Source organism: Carassius carassius, chromosome 1, assembly GCF_963082965.1.
Source record: "Carassius carassius chromosome 1, fCarCar2.1, whole genome shotgun sequence".
Classification (NCBI taxonomy): domain Eukaryota; kingdom Metazoa; phylum Chordata; class Actinopteri; order Cypriniformes; family Cyprinidae; genus Carassius; species Carassius carassius.
Window position 1 is genome coordinate 21,549,594 of NC_081755.1, and position 20,750 is coordinate 21,570,343.

General features: G+C 38.0%; 1 pseudogene; it reads left to right on the forward strand.

Moving 5' to 3' along the window:
• Window positions 1-4,961: 4,961 nt before the first annotated feature.
• On the forward strand, window positions 4,962-20,465 carry LOC132108521 (myosin-13-like; annotated as a pseudogene).
• Window positions 20,466-20,750: the final 285 nt, after the last annotated feature.

Consider the following 20,750-nt stretch of genomic DNA (forward strand, 5'->3'; position numbering starts at 1 on the left):
AGATGTTTTCCTGCCTTATTAAAGGGATAGTTTACCCAAAAGGAAAATTCTGCCATCATTTACTCACTCAAAAGAAGACGGTAGCCATTGACTTCCATAGTGTGGGGGGAATATACCTTGTAATGACAACTGTCTATTGTTTGATTACCCACATTCTTCAAAATATCTTCGTTGTGTTCCACAGAAGGTATACTGTCTGTTTAAATAAAATAATTCCTAATAATCTCTCAAGCCTGTTCTCAGCATGTGTATATCCTATATTGCAGTTTGATCCCACCATCATAATGTTCCTGGTGGGACCTGATGGGCAGTTTCTTGAGTATGGAAAATGAGTGAAATGGCATTGTTTCTGCACGTTAGAGCACTATTTCTGTCTCAGAATACCCGTTATATTTTTCTTTTGTGAAATGGGTTATATTTAGTTGAAGATTCTGATTTAAGAAATCAAAGACTTTTGCAGCATTCCCCGTTTCTTTACAGTCCAACTTTTGTTGACCCTTGTTTTTAGTTTCAGCGAACAGCAATGCCATTCAAAAGAATTCAACTTCAATATATTGTTCTGATTTAGATTTTTTAAATATGTTTTGTTAATCATTTCTCTGGTAACACATCACATCACAACTTTACACCAATACATTCAATACATAAATTCATGATTTATTTTTGTAAATTCAATAAATCAAATTCATTATGAAGGTGAAGACTTTCTGGACACCAATTCTTACCTACACAGGAGACACATGTTGATACGATGTAGTTTTATGTAAATGATTTAGAAAAGCTGTACGTAAATGTTAAGGTTTCCCATTGCTTCATAGGGGAAACATCAAAAATCTAATTATTTATACTCATTTACAACAATGATTCACAAAACAGGACACAAACACAGTAAAAACAACTGATAAAGTGATATTTATAAAATATTTAATTTTCAGTATGATTGAATTAATTTATATGATCACAGTGCATATGATAAAATAGAATTCACTTCATTCACTTCACTTCACTGGGAATAATCCAGTGGTCTGTGCTGAAGTGAGTGAGTGTGTCAGATGTGTTGAGTGTGTGAGGTGGGCAGGTCTTTCTCTTTACTTTCTTAAAGTCTCTCTCTCTGATCTGATCTCAGCATTATTCCTCAGCACTGCTCATCTTCACACATCAACCACCAAATCACACGATGATCACAATATTCTGCACTTTCTTCACTCTTCTGACCTGTAAGTGTTCATCAGATCTGATGATTTAAAGTGATTTGACACTCAGTCTCATGTAAGGGTTGTGTTTATTCTGCAGGTGTCAGTGGAGTGACTGTAGTGACTCAGAGTCCATTAATCACAGTCAGTTAAAACAACCAGCGAGTGGTTAAAAACAGATCAGTATAGTTTGAAAAAAATCAACACTAAAGGGAAATGGAATCTCTCAAGTGATTAATAGACAACATCTTCACTCACTCCAAGGACCGAGTAGGAGGCTCTGTTACATCCAGTCTGTAAAACCTCACAAAGGAGTGTGAGGAAGACCAGCTAGCCACAGCACAGATTTCCTGAAAAGAAATTCCCTAAAACAATGCCCAGGATGAAGCTATCTCTCTAGTTGTGTGAGCCTGTAACTCTCTTGGGGGCTCCATATCTGCATTATTATAACATAACATGATCGCCTCTACAACTCAGTGCGAGAGACACTGATGGGACAGGCTTTCCCTTGAAAGAGTCTGTCCAAGAAACAAAAGCTGATTGCTTTTGCTAAGTGCCCTGGTTCTTGGCACATATACTTGTAGAGTCCGCACTGGACAATAACAGTGTAGCCGCTCCTCCTCAGAACTTGAGAGAGGTGGCAGATGGAAAGCATCAGATCCACTGCCTGACCAGACCCAGTGTGATCGAATACTTTAGGCATAAATGGCGGATTAGTCCTAAAAGTTATCTTTTGACCCCCCCGGAGTGAACATCATACATGAGGAGTGGACTGCTAAAACGTGCAGTTCACTCACCTTCTTGTTTTAGTAAGAGCAAGTAACAGAGCAGTCTTTAAAGAAAGCAGCTTTAAGGAGATGCTCTCAACAGGGTCAAACAGGGCTTTAGAGAGCACGTTCATGACCACGGACAAATCCCAGGGCGGGACCGGCGGCTTTGATACTGGGTGTAACCATCACGCTCCTCTCATAAATCATCAAATGAGAGGATGCTGGCCTATAGGACCTGAGTCAAGTCCTAAATGACGTGCCGAGATAGTGGCCAAATAAACCTTTACCGTGGAAAAGCTCTGCCTTTGTCCAGGAGGTCTTGCAAGAAACATAGCATGTCCGAAATTGAACACAAATAAGGTACAATGTTTCTTTCTGCACACCATACTTCGAACACTCCCAATTTGAGACTGCACTTGGGAGAGAAGCTCTCTTACCCTCTGTAATGTCGGCTCGATTAGGCTTAACGGGGGGTGGGGGGGGGATTCGTGGACTAGAGCATCCACAACCAATGGTGCATCGTCACCCGCTAGAGATGTCCTGTGATGCCGCCCAGTTTTGAAATTCCCTCAAAACAGAGACTGTTTTCCCTCGTTAAAAGAGGGAGATGCAGCGGTGAAATGCCTCGACGTGCTCCTCTGACAGAAACGCTCGAAAAACCACTGAATTAAATCTGAGACCCAGCTAGATTATTTTGATATACAAATCTCAAATATTTCCTGTGCGCAGGAAAGATGTCTATGTGAAAATCTGCATCCTGGAGATTTACTGAGGTGAACCAGTCTCCCTGATGAATATTTTGACACAATGTTTTGAGTGAAAGCATTTTGACTTTGTACTTTTGGATTTGTTTGTTGAGGGTTCGTATATCCAGAATGGGACGGATACCTCCCCCTCTCTTGGGAATCACAAAGTAATTGGTGTAAAAGCCCTGTTGCCTTTCTTCCATTGTAATTATTCTTATCACTCATTTTATCAGTAAGGAGCATATTTCTTCCTCCAGAACACGAGCTGACTCGCCCTGGGCCGCTGACATTACCACGCCTCGCTGTAACAGTCACCACGGATAGAGCTTTTAAAACGATGGGGGTATCCAAAAAGCTATCTCTCTCCCACAACCGCCAAGCCCATGCTGCATCTGCAACTGTGCTTGGCTCTGGGAAATGTACGCTGGTTAAAATCTGTGATGACACATATCTCCTCCCAGAGAGCTGGGTTGGGAGATCTGAAGTCAAGTTGATGACCCATTTCCTCAAATAGCTTGGTTCGATAGGCTGTAAGGAGAGACATCGCGTTCAAAGCGTGAACTGCCAGCGCAGGATTTGTAAATCTTCTGGAAAACAGAGGATGCAAAGCGTTCTGTTTTCCCTGGCAGCGAAGCTCCGGTTGAAGAGAAAGCTGGCCTGCGGTTTGGGTGCAAATGATTCTCCACATACGCTTTCACAGGGGGAGGATCTGCCATCCCTAAATTCTCCATTCCCTGTATGTTCAGTATCCAGAAGCCCTTGACTGGAACATGATGTGAAAAAGGCTGCTATAAATTGTCTCGCTGGTGGGAGAAGTGACAGAAGCCTTTTCCCATCGTAGAGGTCTCTATCAGCCCCTTTCCCTGCTGGTTGGGATGGCCAATCGATGGACAGATTAGTCGCGACCCTACAACAGACCTCCAGCAGATCTGTGTCCACCTCAGGGGTTGCCAGGTCTTCAAAACAAAACCCGCTCAATTGCTGCTCAAAACTAGCCCAACTGCATTTCGAAGGGGGATTCCACTATTAAAAATCCCGTTCCATGGGATAAAAAATTTATGATTTTTTGGCGGGGTTCCCACTTAAGATGAGCATATTAGGGGCTAAAGATTGCATTATTGGCGTCTCTTCAACCCGCGGCAACAGTGTTAAAATAGCCCAATTACGCAGATTTGGCAACACTGGTCCACCTGCACAGGGGAGGGTGAGCTCACATCCTGCGTGTTTGGTGGACGGGACTGATACGGAGGGAAAATAGCATCCTCTTCGTCATCATCCTCATCTTTGAAGATGGTTGACTACCTCGTCATCAGCACAACTTGTTATACTGTAATAAAGATCTCATTGATTTACATTACAAGATATTACAATTTCATTACACTATTTGGCCTTATAAACATCAGCAACTGCAGCATATTCTCTCTCTCTCTCTCTCTCTATATATATATATATTTTTTTTCTCTCTCTCTCTTCGAGTTTGAGCTATATAGCACTTCCTAAACATGGTTCTTTATGGAACCTTATATAAAAATAAAGGTTATATTTAGCACAAAATGTGTTTTTTACACCCCTGTTTTTTTTTGCATTTTGCACCCTTATTTGGTTTTCCAGGGGGACATGCACCAGTCTGTCAAGCTTGTAGTGACTACAGTCCACCAGCAGGTGACATCCTTACTTTATTTTAATAACAGGCTTACCGGTTATTAAACAAACAAACTTATTGGTAACGGGCCAATGACGGAGCTGACATTAAACGTAAAGCCGTCACATTTCTTTCTGATTTTCAAGTCATTTTTTATTATATTAAATATAAATAGTTTATTTTTTCTAATAATGTATAAATACTAAATATGTGACCTGACAGTGTTGGTTTTGTGGATTGATAGTCATTACCTCTACCAGAGTACATAAGACTGAGGGAACACATAACACTGGATAAAACATATCTATACATAAACAAGTTCATCTGTATTATGATCATGTGTTCTGATAATTTTTGGTTCATTTCTTAAGATGTTTAAATGTGAATATTAAGATCCTGGTGAATGTAGATAATAGAAGTAAACAACGAATTGTTTATTTGTTCATTTGACTGTTTTTAAAAGTTACCTTGTCACCGTAGCAGATGCACAGCAGACATACTGTTCTGAAATCAGAAAAAATAGACCATTTGTTGTTTTTGTTTGTTATAATTTTGTTTGGTATATAGCAAATGTTAAAAAAGTTAAAGATGTAGTTGAAATGATATTACAATGTCCAAGGTACAAAGCACATTTTGATAAAAAAGAGAAAAGTTGGGAGGTTGCATCAAAGCATAGCTCAGTTTTGTACACATATAATTTGTCTGAGTTTTATTTTTTCAATTTTGCACCCTCTTTATCGTAATTCTCAAGAATCAGTGTAAAATATGTGACCTAAATTAACTAAACATATAACAAAAACAACAAGAACTTTTACTCCAACATCTATTTGTCAAAACAATGCCCGGATTAATGTGCAAAAACATAAATAGATAAATAAAAATTATTCTCTTTCAGTTAGCCATAATTCCCTTGATTTTAGTCCAATTCTCACGTCAATAACAGCTCTGCAGGCTCCTCAGCCATCTGTCACAGTATCCTTTTGGCATCCTGTGTCAAAACACACTCACATGGCATCATCAAAGTCCCGTCTTCCAAACATGTTGAACAGGATCAAAGCTCACTCTCATGGGGCTATTTCTGGGATGTCACGCATCGGAGATCTCCTTAATGATCAGAAGAGAGAATATAGAGGCGCTCGTATGCTGTCATTCCTCTTTGGAAGGTGTTTTTTCAGTTCACCAAATGGAGCTGTGACAAATAATGATTGTTTCCAAACATGTCTCCGTCTTCAATTGTTCCATTGTTCAGTCACCTAAACTCAAGCAGTTCTAATCAAACCCTCTTTGCAAATCTCTCCGAGGCACAACTAGTAATTGTTTTCAAGTTCTATTCAAAATCAAGAGAACATCTGAAGCACTCCATGTAAAAGTGTCTGTTTCATAAAAGACGTGAGTGGAAAAAAGATGACTTGCACTTGACATAATTTTCAACGTTGAACATTTCCTTCAAGATTTTAACTACATTTACTTTACAAATTATATGCACAGTGGCTGTTATCAGTCCTGCCCTGTTTATTATGAGAGATAAAAACAAAGGATATACAAGCATGCATTTAAATCCAGATCTTTGAACATTGTTACGTGAACCTTTGAATTTCCAAGGTTATAGAAAGATAAAGATAGTGTGACATGAATCAGGATTAAGGTTTGCATAGAATTGTATGTCAGAATATAGAGGGTGATTTCAGCTGCTCTAGCACATCATAATAAAAGGGCACTTCTTGCTCCGCTAAGGAGACAGCCTGCCAGTTTGTGGTCTCCTGCGGTAAGATCTATCTCCACAAACCCGAGAAGGAGCTAATTGAAGCTCAGGATCGTCCATTTGATGCCAAGACAGCCTGTTTTGTTCCTGATGCCAAAGAGCTGCACATTAAAGGCATTTTTCAAAATAGAGAAGGAGGCAAGGCTACAGTCCAGACTGAGGATGGGGAGGTGAGACGCCATGAAATCGGTTTAGATTGAAGAGTCTTTAAACATTCACTTCAAATACAAAGAAACTGTAGTGAAATCACAGTGACTGCTCCGGAATACAGCGACATGGCATTTTCCCTGCAGACTGTGACAGTGAACAATGAGGAATGTCACCCGATGAATCCAACCAAGTATGATAAAATAGAGGACATGGCCATGATGACCCACCTCAACGAGCCCTCGGTGCTGTTTAACCTCAAAGATTGTTAGGCGGCATGGATGATTTATGTAAGGAATGCCTCAGTTCTGAAAAAAAGGTCAGATTGGATCATTTGTATAAATCATGGTTTGTCTCTGCAGACCCACTCTTCTGTGTTACTGTGAATCCTTACAAGTGGCTGTCAGGTGGTGGTGGCTTACAGGGGAGCAAAAAGTGCATGGAGGCGCCACATATTCACTGTGTCTGAAAATGCATGTCAGAACATGCTTACAGTTGGGTCTAATTCAGAACAACATTAGGGACACATTTTTAATCAAGGAAAAGCTCTATAAGCTGCTTTTTTTAATGAAAGATAGTTTTACATTGTCATGAAAACTCCCATTAACAATAAATTAAGTTGTCAGCACAACAAATGTAAATTTAATTGATGCTAGGATTAATTTAAAAGCCTCTGAATAGCCATTATGTTCATGTGCTCAACAAGTGGTAACGATGCTTAATTTGTAAGATTGAAATCTTTAATTTAAATGTTGCATAAGGAAAATGGAGCCAAACAGTTCGATTTTAGAACCATGTCTAACATTTTTGACACTGACATTCGGCGAAGACAACACTTTACTTACTTATGCATTCTAAACAAGAAATGCAAGAGATTCCCATTATTTCTCCTGTTTTATTTGTAGTCTGTCTTGATTACGTAAGTCATGATCAATGGCCTTGACTGTGCTATAACTCTACACTCTCAGATGATGAGCTGTGAAGCTCCAGCTGTGTAACCGTGTAACTGTGTCACTTCCAGCGGAGAATCTGGTGCAGGAAAGACTGTGAACACCAAACGTGTCATTCAGACTATCGCAGTGTCTAGAGACAAGAACAAAGATGCCGTTCAAAGAAAAATGCAGGTGAGGAAAAGATCATACTGTATGAGCAGCAGGCTTGATTTTTTTAAAATCAATCATATTTTACTGAAATCTTTCCACACAGGGGACACTGGAAGATCAAATCATTTCAAAACTATGAAGAACTCCTCACACTTCGTGAGTTCAGCACTAGTGTTGTTTTACTTTTAAGACGCTAATTAGCATTTGTTTACCTTAAGTTGCAAAAAGCATGACAGGGTAAATTCATTCAAATCCACTTTGGAACAACTGGAAAACTCCGCTCTGCTGATATTGAAATATGTAAGCATTTTTGAACATCAGCAAAATGATAACCACTTGCCATATGGTAACTATGATTTTGTCCTTCTAGATTTGCTGGAGATGTCCAGGGTGACGTTTCAGATGGAGGATGATAGATGGAGGATGATATCTTCTATCAGGTCACCACAGGCCATAAACCATGTAATGAGAAAACAGATTTTAAGGTAGATTTCCATTTCATGCTGACTTTAAAGAAGAGGCTACATCTGAAGCCTTATATACTGTACAAATATGGCATGTGAAGATTCATGGCGGCAGGCTGAAAGTCAAAGATGCAAGAATTAATAGTTTGTTTATTTCAAGTAACAATTTTTTTCACGTTTTAACTATAATAAAAAATATATATAGTGCAATATTACAATATTAATATTTATTGCATTGTTTAATATTTTATTAACAATAAGAATAAGAATAAGAATAAGAATTACAATAGTAACATTGATAAATAATCACAAAATGCAGCCCTGCTCAGCAAACCTGGAGCTTAAAAAAAAAAAAAATCATAACTGGAGTTCTTATCATAAAAATCACAATTAGATTTTTTTTATTTTATTTTTTAATCATGCAGCCAGTCAGCCATTGACATCCTGGGCTTCACCACTGACGAGAAACGCAGCATCTATAAAATGACAGGTGCAGTGATGCATTATGGGAACATGAAGTTTAGACATAAGTAGCATGAAGAACATGCTGAACCTGACGGCACTGAAGGTAATCTAACATATCTAGACATCATTTATTTTTTATAAGGCCTATCTATGATATTTTTTGCATTCTTAATTTGCCAGACTAAAAACTTTTAATGCTAATTTATCATTTAGCTGACTAAAACCATTAGTTCACCCAAAAATGTAAAAGCTGTCATGATTTACTTACCCTGGTTTATTCCAAACCCGCTGTTACTTTTCTTTTCTCTGTGGAACACAGAAGAGGATATTTAACAGAATGTTCATGGTGCTCTTCAAGGAAAATAAAAGTGGACAGATGCTGTCAAGCTGCAAAAAAACGATTAGAAAATATCAAAAAAGTAGCCCAGATATATGTTCAATACTCTTCTAGTATACAGCTTCAGAAACCACATGATTCTAGCAACCGATCTTTTCTTTCGTATTGTGATGCACATCTGGGTGAAACAGCATTTGACATTAAACAAATTACATTTTGATTCAATTATGTGGCCATGTTTGATGAACTGTACAAAGAACACACACACAAAAAATTCAATTATTGTACATGTAATTAGAAAGCAGATTTTAAGGTAGATTTCCATTTCATGCTGACTTTAAAGAAGCCATTGTTCACTTATACATGTGAAGATTCATAGCGGCAGGCTGATGTCAATGATGCAAGACATAATAGTTTGCTATTCCAAGTTCTGTACCTACAAAATCCACGAAGCCTTTGATGTCTTTCATTAAAAAAGGTGACACATTTCTCTGTGAAGTATGTAAGTATATTTCTGATAAAGTCGCTTACCTGATGGGACTGAACTCTGCCGACTTGTTGAAAGCACTTTGTTATCCCAGAGTGAAAGTTGGGTCAGTAAGGGGCAAGACGTTCAACAGGTATGTGCTTCATATTCTAGCAACTCTGCTACAATGGCATGTTTACATGATCTAGTCAACACTGTACTATATCTATTAACCCCGCAGGTCATGAATACTGTGTTGGCTTGAATCCGAATCAACCAGATGCTGGAAACCAAGCAGCTTCAAGCTTTCTCCATTGAAATACTTGACATTGCAGGATTTGAAATCTTTGATGTGAGCCACACGTATTTGATAATTAATGTGTCAGGCTGTCGCAGCTGTGGGAAGCTCTGATTATGAAAATTAAATAAGAAGGTTATTTGTTAACAGTTCAAGTGGATGGCAAAATGATTCATAGTTAGATTGTGCTGAATTAGTTTAATAGCCTTGAGCAGCTGTGCAACAACTTCACCATTGAAAAACTGCAACAGTTCTTCAACCATCACATGTTTGTGCTTGAACAAGAAGAGTACAAGGAGGGAATAGACTGGGAGTTCATGGAAAAAATCTGTTCATCTCCAATCACTCCACCGGCCTCGCTCCCGTGTCCCTCGGCCCCGCCCCACTCGTCACACACACATTCATGACTGTTTTTCTTAACACACTTGTAAAAAGTCTTGAAACTGAATTTGTGATTTGGAAATCTGATTTTACGGAGCCCCACACATGACATGCAAGAAAAAATAAATAAATTGTGCGCACGATTTACTAATTCATTCCCTCAATGTACTAAAACGTGCACACAATTACTATTGCGTTCCCTTGATTTGCTAAATCGTGCGCACGATTTAGCAAATCGAGGGAAAGAATTAGTAAATCGTGCGCACAATTTATAAATCGAGTGAACGAAATAGTAAATCGAGGGAACGCAATAGTAATCATGGGCACGAATTAGTGCATTGAGGGAACGAATTAGTAAATCTAGCCTAATATTTTTTCCTGCATGTCAAGTGTGGGGCTCCGTATGATTTTAATGGTCCAAAAAAGATAATTTATATATAAAAGCACAGTGATTTATCTTCTCAAGACTCCATCAGGTCAAACATTGCACTTCTTGAAAGTAGTGCACGCTTTCAGTAGACTTTTCACTTCTTCATTAATTCATGAATAGCATGTACCAAATCTGATTTCGCCAGTGTACACTTATGAATGGTTTTGTCTGCCAGCCAATGGGAATATATTCCATCCTTGAAGAGGAGTGTATGTTCCCAAAGGCAGCTGACACCTCCTTCCAGAACAAGCTGCATGACCAGCATCTGGGCGAGAACAATGCTTTCCAAAAGCCCAAGCCAACCAAAGGCAAGGCTGAAGCTCACTTCTACTTAGTGCACTATGCTGGCACCATCGACTAAAACATCTCCGGCTGGCTGGACAAAAACAAGGACTCGTTAAACGAGTCTGTTGTTCAGTTGTACCAGAAGTCATCAGTCAAGCTGCTGGCTCACCTGTATGCTTCCTATGCCTCTGCTGAAGCAGATAAATCATTCTGAAACATTAGAAGTAAAACTTAAATGATTTAACCATTAATCTATCACTTTTTGTTCAAAAGAGGCCAATAACGGTGGAGCAGGAGACAAAAAAGCAGCCAAGAAGAAAGGAGGCTCTTTCCATACGGTCTCAGCTGTTTTCAGAGTATGAGCACCGAGAGGTTTATACTTCATTTTTGCTTGTTAGTGTTTGAAATGACATGGATTGTTAAACTTTTTCACAGGAAAACCTGGGCTAGCTAATGACCAACTTGGGAAGCACACATCCTCACTTTGTACGCTGCCTGATCCCCAGTGAGGTGAAAACACCAGGTACATGAATGAGATTGAATTCAGCGTGGTATTTGACTGAAATGTTGAAAAATAATATTATATGACATGATTTGTTAGTCATCTTCATTGACTCATACAGGGATAGTGACCAACCATCTGGTTATCCACCAGTTACACTCTAATGGCGTACTGGAAGGCATCTGTAGAAAAGGTTTTCCAAGTAAAATCCTTTATGCTGACTTCAAGCAGAGGTAATTTAATGAGAATAATCAGCACATTTTCTTTTATATTATTATTACTAAATGGCTCTGTGGAATATATTCTGTGGTCAAATATACATTTGCATAATGACTATTAACTTGTATAACTAAACATTGTCACAGCCTACTGATTTTCCATATAGCTCTCTCATACCACACAATCCATAATCTCTTTCTTCTCTCATAATATGAATTTCAAATTAAGATCAATATTTAATGTCCATTTATTTGGTGTTTAATGTTGCAATAAATTGGAAGGTTCGACACTCATGCATTTTACAATAATGACCAGCTTTCCGTGCACTTTCCCATATGTATCTAAAGATGTATGATCTACATCTATAATCTCATGGTCACTGGTACAGAATCCTTAATGCCAGTGCGATCCCTGAAGAACAGTTCATCAATGAAAAGAAGGCTTCTGAGAAGCTCTTGAGGTCAGTTGATATTGATCACACACAGTATAAGTTTGGCCACACAAAGGTTTTAGAGATTATTCTTCTTAACTCCTTTTCTGTCTTTTAATATTTTACCTTTTTAAAAAACATGCATTTGTTGGAGCATGGCCTAATGATTACTAAACATTGAGCTGTGGGTGTCACAAGTTCATAACCATTTCCTATCCTTTTTCTTGATATCGATTTGGGAAAAAGTCACAAAAAGCCAATCTAATGCAAAACTATTGGCAATTTAAAGACTCTCTCATTTGACTGCACTCATAGGGCAGAGAGAATCTCACAGATGCTGAAGAGAGGTGTGAAGGGCTGATAAAAAGCAATCTCCAGCTATAGAGGCCGAGCTAAAAGAGCCGACTGAAAGAGTGGATGATGAAGGAGAAATCAATTCAGAGCTGACGGCAAAGAAAAGGAAACTAGAGGATGAATGCTCTGAGCAAGACATTGATGATCTGGAGGAAGGAAAAGCATGCAACTGAGAATAAGGTTTGAATATCCCAATGTATACATACATGCACAACTTAAATAATGGATTTTCACTGGTTAAAAACCTTACAGAGGAAATATATAGCCGAGATGCAAATCTTGCTACACCAACAAGTTACTGATGATCTCCAGGCTGAGGAGGACAAAGTCAATACTCTGACTAAAGCCAAAACCAAGCTTGAACAACAAGTGGATGACGTGAGTATGGAAATCACAAAAATGCTGAATATATGAAGCTCATTTGAGAGTTATATTCTAATACTCTTCAAAATGGGTTTGAGAACACACGAATGGACATTGAGAGGGCCAAGAGGAAGCTGGAAGGGGATGTGAAAATATCCCAAGAGTCCATCATGGACCTGGAGAATGACGGAGCAACAACTGGAAGAGAAACTCAAAAAGTATTTTTTCTGATAAGCATTGAAAAACATGTATCATTAACAAAAGTGTATTTACCATTTCTAAATTCCTTCTTCCAGGAAAGACTTTGAGATCAGCCAATTGTTAAGCAAAATAGAGGATGAGAAATCTATGGGCTCCCAGCTTCATAAGCAAATAAAAAAGCTCCATGTAAGCTGTTGCTCTGTTTGTTCTTCAAGAAGTGCCCGCTGAAGATATGAAAAGGCTCATTATTGTACTTTCTTTCCCATCTAAGGCTCACACTGAGCGCGCAGCTCGGGCCAAGGTGGATAAGCAGAGAGCTGATCTCTCCAGAACTTGAGGAGATCAGCGAGAGGCTGGAAGAAGCCAGTGGTGCCACTCCATTTCAAGTCGAGATCAACAAGAAACGAGAGCTTGAATTTCAGAAGCTGGGGCGTGATCTCGAAGAGGCTGCCACCCTATGCAAGAAACATGCCGACAGTATGGCAGAGCTTGGAGAACAACTCGACAATCTCCAGCGAATCAAGTAGAAAATGGAGAAAGTGAAGAGCGAATGCAAGATGGAGATTGACGATCTAGCGGGCAACTTGATGGTTATAGCAAAAGCCAAGGTTTTTAGATTATACTGTTCTGCCAGTCCTGACACCTAACAGAGAAATGGGATTGTCTAAAACAGTCTATCTGTAAATTACAGGTTAAACTGGAGAAAATGTGCCATAATCTTGAAGACAAACTGTCAATAGTGAATGGCAAGAATGAGGAGAACATGCGTCAAATTAATGACCTCAGCTCCCAGAAAGCCCATCTTCAAAGTTAAAATGGTAGGCAGTGATTTCACTGATACAAGTGAATTTTATGTGCCATTTGTTGCAGAGTGTTTGACTTTGTTTTTTCAACAGGCGAGTATTTATAGACAAATTGAGGAGAAGGATAATCTGATTTCACAGTTGGTAGGGCCAGACAGGGCTTTACTCAGCAAATCGATAAACTGAAGAGACAGCTTGAGGAGGAGTCAAAGGTAATGAAATGCTCAAGATAATAATATGGCATCAGAGCTAGCAAAGCAACATCCCTTATGAAAGGAAAATATATTTACCAATATATTTCTTAAAATATATTGTGATATATTGAAATATATATATATATACCTTTTTATTTTCTAATATTATATATTTGAATACATTTAATAATATATTGATGATACATATATTATATAATATATTGCAAAATATACAAATGATTGACGCTTTCAATATATTGCAATGTATTGGAAAAAATAAATATTAAATCCCATATATAAGAATATATGACTAATATATTACATGATATTTTCCAATATACTGCAATATATTTTTGTTTCATAAGGGATGTGCTTTTGAACTCTGATAATCTGTCCTTGTTGGCTTAGAATGCTGTAGCCCATGGCTTACAATCAGCACGTTATGACTGTGATCTCCTGAGGGAGCAGTTTGAAGAAGAACAGGAAGCCAAAGCTGAGCTACAGCAAGGGATGTCTAAAGCCAGCAGTGAAGTAACTCAGTGGAGAACCAAATATGAGTCTGATGCTATTTACAGCACTGAGGAACTTGAGGAGGCCAAGTAAGACAAGCATGAGTTCGCAAATTAATAGGGTGAACCCAATTAGGGTGTGTTCCTGGGTATCTCAGTTGCTTATGGTCCTGGAACTACTTTCCTGTCAACAAAATTTTACATTCTTAAAAGCATTCTTTTCATTTTTTATTTTTCTCTCATTTCAGGGGTTGGTTAGGGCAAGTGATGTGATTATTTAATATGAGTGCTATTCCATGAGTAACCAAGGCACCATGAATTAATAAATGAATGAATGAAGGATGCATTTATATAGTGCTTTATTGTGTATTGTACCAGTGGAGGGAATTTGGTTATGGGTAATATGGGTACTATGGGAATACTGTACCATACTTGGGTTAAACACATGTTATTCATGTTGGCACTTGTCTGAAAAATGACAAACTAAATTATATTTATGTTTACATTCATATGAGTAACAAAAACTTTTTTTACATATTTGATTTAAAATATAATTGTTTTATCCTTGTTCTTGCTATGTGACTGTTTGTAGTCTGTTCCCCTTGGAGGACAATAACGTTAAAGAAAGAAAAAGTCATGCATTTTCAACTGGTTTTCAATAGTTTACAAGTCTGTTCAAAACCACATTAAACCTACTTGAGTGCAAAGAGTATGTTCCTAACAATTTGGCGGTATGGTTTAAACTAGATTGGAAAAAACGAATTCCCTTTTTTTTTATTGTGCACATATTTATACCTCATTGTCCCATTAAAGGGTTAGTTCGCCCAATTTGCAAAATTATGTCATTAATAACTTACCCTCATGTCGTTCCAAACCCGTAAGACCTCGGTTTATCTTTGGAACACAGTTTAAGATATTTTAGATTTAGTCCGAGAGCTCTCAGTCCCTCCATTGAAGCTGTGTGTACGGTATACTGTCCATGTTCAGAAAGGTAAGAAAAACATCATCAAAGTAGTCCATGTGACATCAGAGGGTCAGTTAGAATTTTTTGAAGCATCGAAAATACATTTTGGTCCAAAAATAGCAAAAACTACGACTTTATTCATCATTGTCTTCTCTTCCGTGTCTGTTGTGAGAGAGAGTTCAAAACAAAGCAGTTAGTCATATCCGGTTCGCGAACGAGTCATTCGATGTAACCGGATCTTTTTGAACCAGTTCACCAAATCGAACTGAATTGTTTTAAACGGTTCGCGTCTCCAATACGCATTAATCCACAAATGAAGTTTTGAGAAGAAGTTCATGTAGATTGTCCAGGTTCCACAAGTTTGCCAAAATCTGTAACATGTCCCAATTCCATCCTATTGCATTCTTTTCATTTTCCACTCAGTTTGTCTAACTCATTGAGAGGGTACAGCTGGTCAACCAGAATTGGTTAGTTTCTCAACAGCAGGTTTACTTGATGGGCTTACATGGGAACTTGGTTGATCCAGGGTGTCTTTTTGATTAGGCTAGTTAAGAAACACAACATATGCTGCTGAGCAGTGACTAATCTGATTTGATCCATGTCTCAACAGGATGTTCGGCTTTACTTTGATGATTGTCTCAAAGAACAGGAGAACACGAAGGAACAGCTAGCAATGTCTGAACGCAGGAATTTGCTGATGCAGGCTGAAATTAAAGAACTGAGAGTTTCTGTGGAACAAACTAAGAGGAGCCGGAAAATTGCTGAGCAGGAGCTGACAGATAACAAAGAACGAGTGGGACTCCAGCAGGTTAGCAACGGAAGTCTAGAATCTTTTAGCTTTGAAACAAAAATGGAAAAGTCTTATAATGCCGCGTTTCCACCAAAACTACCCGGAACATTTGTACCAGGAACTTCTTTCCCAGGAACTTTCCCCCCCCAGACGTAGCTCTGCGCGCGTTTCTCAATACAAAGTACGCTGATTTTGGATGTGCATCCTCCTCGCTAGTTCAGACTTTGTGCATTCGTCTCGGGAGTGTGATGTCCGCGACGAGCAAGTCTGGTAAATCTGTAAACAGCAGTGTACTTGATAACTTCAGTTAGCTGACCATGGCTACTGCAATTTTCCACTCTGTATATTTACAATAAAAAGAAATAGGATATCAAATACCACTGCCTCCTTTCGTTTTCATTTTAACATAAGAACAGCTGCAGAAATGTACTTAGCTCCCGCTGGTCGCGTCGAGCTGACCATCTCTGAGATCGGCGAAACACATTTTTAAATAGGCGCTGTCTTTATAAATAAACCACAGATTTGAGTTTTAAACAACTAAAATTACATTTCATGACACAATAACAGTAATATTTTGAAAATGTTGATCCGAATAAATGGTGGTTGAACGCAACCAATGCTGCGTGAACTCAACCAATCAGGATGTTTAGCGCCCAAGTCCCGCCCCCGAAAGTTCCGGAACTTTGAAAAAGTACCACCTCACCAGCAGGGACTTTCTGAGGGGCATTTTTTTACCCGGAACTTTATTTAGTTCCTGGTTCCTGCGGTGGAAACACACAGAGTACCAGGCCAAAGTCCCTAGTTCCTGGATAAAGTTCCTGCGGTGGAAACGGGGCATAAAAGTACCATCTACATACCTCCAATTTTTCAGAACACTAGTCTCCTGCGCACTAAGAAAAAGCTTGAAGCTGATATTTCCCAGCTCATGAGTGACGTGGAGGACTCTGCTCAGGAGTCAACGAATGCTGAGGAAAGGGCTAAGAAAGCAATAACTGATGTAAGTAGTCATCTACTTATTCTAACTGCTATACTTCTAATAGATGAAGATGGTGCTTTTATTTTTCAACTACAATTGTTCACTCATAGTATCAGACACAGCTTTATATAAAGCATTTCCCATTCTCAATTATGATAAAGCTTTGTTCTTAGGTCTGTTGGGTCAGATTCTTAACAAAACCAAACTGCTCCAGATTTTGTTTTAATCAGGCCAGAACACCTCGGTCTTGGACCAGTTGTTTGGGTGCAGTACCATGTTATATGTGTTATATGTGTGTACACTAACCGAACTAAGTGAGAAAGTGCGCCAGGTTCCAAAACAAATGCTTCAAAAGAGTCAGGTGAAAAATGTTCCATTCTAATACCCTTCACTAATTTCTGTTCTTACTTCCCTCGAAGGCTGCAATGATGTCAGAAGAGCTCAAGAAAGAGCAGGACACCAGTGCACACCTGGAACGAAGGAGGAAGAGCCTGGAGGCCACAGTCAAAGACTTGCAGAATCATTTAGATGAAGCAGAAAGCTTAGCCCTGAAGGGTGGGAAGAAACAACTCCTGACACTGGAATCCAGGGTTCGTAGGTGTTTGGTCAAACAAACACATGGATCATATGAATGTTTTCTGTACTACATTGTTACTTATTGTCCAGGATGAGCTGGATGCTGAACAAAAGCATGGAGCTGATACTATCAAAGGCGCTCGTAAATATAAAAGAATAATGATGGAGCTTATCTACCAGGTATGCAGTAGACATCTGAACTGCTAGTTGCTCAGTAGATAAATAAATGACTATTGTTTTTATGTAGTCTGAGGAGGACAAGAAGACAGTTAACAGACTTCAGGATCTAGTAAATAAACTTCAGATAAACGTCAAGCCTACAGGAGACAAGCAGGGGTAAGTCAAAATACACCCATCTGACTTTATAAATGCTCAACTCTGTAAAACTCAGTGAGTAGATGCATGTAATATGTGCTTTAATAGGAGGAACAAGGCAATGTCCATCTAACGCAGTGGAGGAAGGCCCAGCATGAGCTTGAACAGGCCGAGGAGAGATCAGACATGGCTGAGTCTCAGGTCAACAAGGTGAGGAACCGGGATCTGGGAGTAAAGGTCTGTTTGGATCTCTTGAGCTGTTTGGTGAGCCCCACCATTAGCTTTTCATGATATGCACTGCACTGTGGGATGGAAAGCTGTGCGAGATTAAGAAGATTAAAATATTTTTCCTATTTGTAAACAGGGGCAAGAAAACCAAATAGAGTAAAGGATTCATAGTCCATGTGTCTTCACTTAAAAGTAGTAATGAAAGCAGCATGTCTGGAAAAGTTCTAGGTCACTAGTGACATATTTTCTAAGTATACAGGCTAAACCATTTAATGCTAACATTGCTGGTGGTGAAAGCAGAAACAATTTGATATGTCATGTGACTATTGATATGAACGTCATATAGGATTGTATTTTAAATACAAATTCAAATCAAAGTAGAGCTGTGTGAAATAGAGTCATGTGTAGAGATCCTATAGTCACTTCTCACTCACTCTTGAAAGGCAAATTGTCAACAATTTAGAAGGTTTAGAAGGAATTTTCTCCATAAGCATGTCTAGAAATATTTTAAAATCTAAAAAATATATAAGACTTAATAAAAACTTAATTAAACTGCTTATTCCACTGATGCACTGCAAATCACAGTCAGGTAATTGTAACTGAACCGATCTGAAATATTTGTAGTATGGATCTATTCACTATTTAAGTGTAAGATACCATATGTTTATCGCAAAACTATCGGTCATATTTATAAAGGTGATTTGTTTAAAAAAGGAGTGATATTGACGGTATTGTGCTTTGTGGGAGTGGGCGTTCACTTCTGAGTTCTTTTGGCACTTTTCCTGTTTCCATGGGAACAGCAACCTCTCTGATTGGCAGGTCTCTTAGGATTGTGGGCAGTGTAGTTTTCACAGAAACTTAAACTTTTTCTTTTGAAAAGCAAACTTACTGTATGTGTGTAACTTGCTAAGCAAAGGCATTCATCGATCATCTGTAAAGAGAAAATAAATGGGGTTTTACTCCCATTTTGCTCTTGGACAGCAGGGCTGATAAATATTAAAATAACTAGATTTGGTCATGATTTATTCAAGTTCAAAGTGTAGGTTTTATTCAACTTGTTAGTATATTAGAAAACAAAATAACACAATCTAATGCTTTTGCTCAGTCATTTCATCCCACTTTAAATATTTTATATTTTCAAATTATTTTATATTTTAAACTGACAGTGACAAACTTGTCTCCAGAAAACTGTTTGTATGATGTTTATAATTTGATCAATGTGATTATTTAAAATGCATTACATATTTAAAATTCATACTTTACACAATGACTTACACATTATTCAAGCAACTGAAACACATGGCAAACAATCATAATTGTCATCAGTTATCACCACTTCTCATTTCCTTGCCCTGTTTTTTTTAAACAATTCAATTAATAATTAAAAGCAGCAATAAAATGAAATTCAGATCCATATTTACAGTGTTTTAATGGTTACTTTGCTGAGTGTCATCAGACATAAACAAATTTGCACGATCATTCGCAAACATACAAAAAAGTATTCGTTATTATGCAACCCAGATCTTTTTGCAGTTCTTGCACATATCAAACAGATTACACAGAGGTAAAAATGCTGAGCGGACACATTTTATATTTTCATAGAGAAGAAACCTGAAAAGTATTTTTCAGTAACCCACTTTGGATCTTGACCTCTATAGGGACTATGCTTGAGACTTGGAGAAATGGCTATACTTATTATGACATTTCATGGTTCTGCCACACATATTTTATTCAGACTTTTTACAAAAAAAGAAAATTTGTCATTTGTCATTGTTAACATCTGCTGATGTGTTTCTTGTAGCCCTTTCTCTCTGGTATACCTTAGAAATTTAATTGAATAATAATTAATAATTAACTGTTCAATAGGGAAATAATGCTACAACTGTGTTATTTTGATTAACTCTTTTACCAAAAATGTAGAAAAAAATACTGCACATAAAACCTCAAGAATGTTGAATTTTAGCTTACCATTAAAACAGTTTAAGTTGATGTTATCTTTATATATCCCAAATGTTGCCTTTATTTGTGTCCCAACTTTTTGAAGTGTGATCTATATCAATAAAGTGAAGCAATTTGTCTGCAGCTTTCTTCTTGTGTATGTTGTCTGACAGGAATATGAATTTTACGTCATATGGGTTAGATAAGGTGAAACATACTTATGTTTGTATCTGCATGAAATGAGAACAGCACATTTATAGACTGCTGCTTCTCAGATTAGACACCAACTTGTTCTGGTGTTCTTATATATCAAGGATAATTAATTATTCATGATATTTTGCAGATGCATAAGTATTCATGAATGAATGGAAAGAAGATACCAGGTATATCAGAGGGTAAAGAGAGAAGCAGGGTCTAGTTGGTCTTACAGAGTCAGCATTTTCAAGGCAAGTTTATTTATACAGCACATTTCATACACAATGGTAATTCAAAGTGCTTTAAAAGGAAGTTGTTTTGTGTGAACCCTTGGTATTTCTAACTGACTCGATCCTAGTGATCTGAGTCCTAGTGTTTAGATGTTCTGGTTCTAGTCAGAATCCTGGCAGCAGCGTTAAAGCAGGTTGATGATTTAAGGTGCTGTTATATTTCTTCCAAAATTTTGCTATCAATTACTTGAAAGAAACGCAAAGAAACAGCTACTTATACTGGAAGGGGCCATCTGATATGTAAAAATAACATCCAGAAATCTATGATGACACAATAATTGACTAATTATTGTAGAAGTTTTTCGAAAATATAGACTCTGTGGTCATGAATTCCAGTTGTCCAAAAGTAATCATGACCATAATAAATTTAACATTGAATAAAAAGCAAAATATACAGTTCTTTTCAAAGTTGGC